We start from the raw sequence: 4035 nt of genomic DNA on the forward strand, positions 1-4035 counted from the left end.
CCTTTTTTGTCAGTTTCCCTTCTCTCCCTCAAATTCTCCCCTGGACTCTAGGTTATTCTGAAGTGATATCAGTTGTCCACCCCAGATATGGTGCAGGTCCCACGTATAACAGCATCACACCTTAGTCAGTTCTCACTGGTTGGGTCCATCCATCTGAAGCAGATTCACCAGCCATTGTCAGAACTGAGTCTACCCAGTCAGAAAGCCTCGTTCCATCACTTCCTTATCCAGTATTTAAATTGGGGATACTAGCATTAAGTACCCCTCACCAGTGGCTCTGGCGCCTCTTTGCTGACTTTAGCCTAAACATACGGCTACAAACAGCAGTCTCCCACTGCCAGAAGCAGCATTCTTAGCCATCATGGTCTCAAACCCGCAGTAGCTCCTTGAGTGCCTAGCATACTCTGGCTTCTGGTTTGAGGAGCTCCTTCCAGAACTTGGCAAACCGTGAACCTTTTCAAGCTCAAATTGTCAGCTCTAAATATGTTCCTCAATTGCCCTGAATGATTCTTCTCTCAGTATATTAGTCCGTTTTCATGCTGCTGATAAAGACATACCTGAGAATGGGTAATTTATAAAGAAAAAGAGGTTTCATGGACTCACAGTTCCACATAGCTAGGGAGGCCCCACAATCATGGCGGAAGGTGAAAGGCATGTCTTACGTGGCGGCTGATAAAGAGAGAATGAGAGCCAAGCAAAAGGGGTTTCCTCTTATAAAACCATCAGATCTCGTGAGACTTATTCACTATCATGAGAACAGTATGAGGGAAACTGCCTCTATGATTTAATTATCTCCCACCCAGTCCCTCCCACAACATGGGGGAATTATGGGAGCTACAATTCAAAATGAGCTTTGGGTGGGGCACAGCCAAACCATATCACTCAGGGCGCCCCATATATTATTTTAGAATCCCCTCATTACACCATTATGCACAAATAAATTTGATGTCTCAACACATTAATCATCAAAAAAGAATGGCTAAGAGGAGAAAAGAGATATCCTCTGGCATGAAAACTTTCCCAATACAAAGGTAAAGGACCCTGCTCTTCCCTCATTTGGATCTTAATTTGGAGTTTAGGCATGCCAGTGCTTAAAAGGAAAGTCATACCACTACTGACGGCATAGCCAGGATTCAATCCTGGGGGCTGAGCTCCAGTGCCCATGCTCTTATTCATGTTCTACATTTTGGAGTGAAAATTTTGTATCACAGAATTATTAATTCTTCAATAATTAGTATACCTTTCAATGTAATGCAGTTTTGAATCAAATTTCAAAATAGTTTTTCTCAAAATTGTATATGACAATCTTAACATACATATGGAAGAAGAGATACGGCAGAAAAAACAAGAAATACGAAAAAAAAGAATAATAAAGGGAACTTCCCTTATCAGATAATAGCACATACTATAGATTGTATTATAGATTATATTAAAATACTATTATACCTCCATCTTAAACAAAATGCATAACTAAATTCCAAATTGACTAGACTTAAATATAAAAAACAAAATAATAGAAATATGACAAGATAGTTTAGGATACTACACATAATCCTAAAATTGACAAATACTTTCAAAACTGAGATCAAGAATCAGAAGCTTGAAAATAAAAGATGAACATATTTAACTATGTAAAAATTTTTAGACATTTGTCGGAAAAAAACATTGTCATACACAAAATTAGTAAAAAAAAAAATTATTATTTAGTTAAAAAATAGTAAAGAATTGTAGATTAGTAAAAAAAGTGAAAAATAACAGATTTGAAATGAATTTACAACACGTATAATATAAAAAGAGCATTTACTAATTGGGAAGAAAAAGCTCAGAAACGTATGCGAAAGAGAAATAGCAAAATTATTTAAATTAATTATGATCAGGGAAATGCAAATTTATGCAACAATGAGGTATCACTTTACTCATTATATGTCGAAAGGTTTTTATATTGAAAATATCAAGTGACTACTGGATTCAGTGAAGAGGGTACTTTCATATACTGTTGATAGAAATGTAAATTGTCATGGCCTTTTTGGAAAGCAATCTAGCAATGTCTATCACAATTTAATAAATATCATATATCCTACTACCCTTCAGTTCCACTCCTGGGAATCTATCCCATAAACATAAAACCACCAGTAGGAAGAACATGTTTACAAGGATATTTATTGTAGCCTTGTTTGTAGGGCAAGCTTGAAACAATATTCACCCAGTAGGAGAATGATCCAATAAATTATGTATATTCACACAAATGGAGACTTTTATAACCCTTAAAAGAATGAATTAAAGCTATATCAGTTGGCTTAGAGTGAGTTCCATGAGGCATAATTGAATGTAAAACAGGGTCAGGTGTGGTGGCTCACACCTGTAATGCCAGAACTTTGGGAGGCCGAGGCAGGTGGATCACGAGGTCAGGAGTTCGAGACCAGCCTGACCAACATGGTGAAATCCTGTCTCTACTAAAAATACTTTAAAAATTGGCCAGGTGTGGTGGTGCACTCCTGTAATCCCAGCTACTCAGGAGGCTGACACAGGAGAATTGCTTGAACCCGGGAGGCAGAGTTTGCACTGAGCAGAGATCACGCCACCACACTCCAGCCTGGGCAACAGGGCAAGACTGTGTCTCAAAACAAATAAATAAATCACAAATATGTATAACATGAACCAATTCTTGTAGAATAATGGCAAGTCTGCATTTGTGTGATTGCAGGTGAATGCAGGAAAATTAGGAAGAAAACATCCTGGGCTGCAACATGGTTACTTGGTGGAGGCTGAGACCTACGGACAATGAAGGAGGAGAGAGGAGGAGAAACTCAAGAGGGGAGAATCAAGCACAAAATGACAAGGAAGATAGAAGACTAGAGGATGTTAGGTAACAGAGGTACCTTAATGGCGCCGGTTCCGGGTTCTTCTCCCCTCCTTGACCGGGCACTGTCTGAACCCGCCAAAGGAGGGCCAATCAGAAAGAAGCATCTCCCGCCTTCCCTTGGGCCCGCCCCAGCCCAATCCACGTAGGCCCAAGGGATATAAAACTCAGCACACCAGCAGCCCTCTCTCTCTTCTCTTCCTTCTCCTTGCGTGGTGCCGCTCGATACCTCCAATAAAGATCTCTTGACCGCGAACGGTGTAGTTTGGTCTCCGCCCGGCCCCTTTCAGAGGATATAACCTCACATTTTTTAAATATTATATGTGTGTGTGTATATATAAACTAATTTTTTATTATTTATAATCTAATCAGAAAAAAAAGAGAGGATCTTTGACCATTTTAGTCTTGTCATCAGGGAGAAGTTTTCCCTGTAAAGCAAATGTGATGGGTCCCTCCTGTGTGTGTGGAGTAGCCCTAGGACTCTCAGCTCTGGGCACTTGTGGTGAGGCAAGGTTTTGTTTTACACCCGCCTTCCTTATTCCTTTTCTATCCTGAAAATCCACTCCACCTGCCTTTCCAGAGTAAAAGAACAGGGACAATGTGAGCATAATATCTCTAAGTCAGATAATGAAGGACCATCATCAATTTTAGCAAAAAAAAAAAGGATAATTCATTGTGTAGAGATACATTCTGAAGTATGCGAAGCCACCTTAGAAGATACACAGGACCCAGGGATCACATGCAGACTCTAGAATTTGAAGCCAGAAAACTGGAAACAAAACACATCTGCAACACAGGGAGGAAAAGAGAGGAAGAGAAAACTGGAACAACTTCTATTTCTTGCAGTATAGCTAATCAGATACACAGAGCAACCCTGCTACTGAAAACAGCTAATATGGTTAATAAAACGTTTAAAAACTCACCTTTCTAAATGTATCACCGAGGTGATAATAAAGGAAAGACTCCTCAGAGACCAGAAACAAAATAAAAGAGTAAGAATTTAAGTAATCCACTTTGCTCTTAGGTGCTTGAGCCAAACTGACATCATTGAACTTTTGACAAGGAGAATTTATAAGCCGCGTCTCATCTAAGATAAGAAATACAAGGAGATTTGGTCCTCTGAAGATCTGGGTCCTCCAAGATCAAAACTGTGAGTGTTAGGGTTAACTAGAAAT

At 39.4% G+C, this 4035-nt stretch overlaps 1 long non-coding RNA gene across 1 annotated transcript; it reads left to right on the top strand.

Moving 5' to 3' along the window:
- The first annotated feature begins 908 nt into the window (after window positions 1-908).
- On the top strand, window positions 909-3116 carry LOC131381602 (uncharacterized). Its single transcript, XR_009210455.1, has 2 exons — window positions 909-1031; window positions 2705-3116. It is a non-coding gene; the product is annotated as an uncharacterized LOC131381602 (long non-coding RNA).
- Window positions 3117-4035: the final 919 nt, after the last annotated feature.

The sequence above is a fragment of the Hylobates moloch genome, unplaced genomic scaffold (assembly GCF_009828535.3).
Source record: "Hylobates moloch isolate HMO894 unplaced genomic scaffold, HMol_V3 SCAFFOLD_17, whole genome shotgun sequence".
NCBI classification, from domain to species: domain Eukaryota; kingdom Metazoa; phylum Chordata; class Mammalia; order Primates; family Hylobatidae; genus Hylobates; species Hylobates moloch.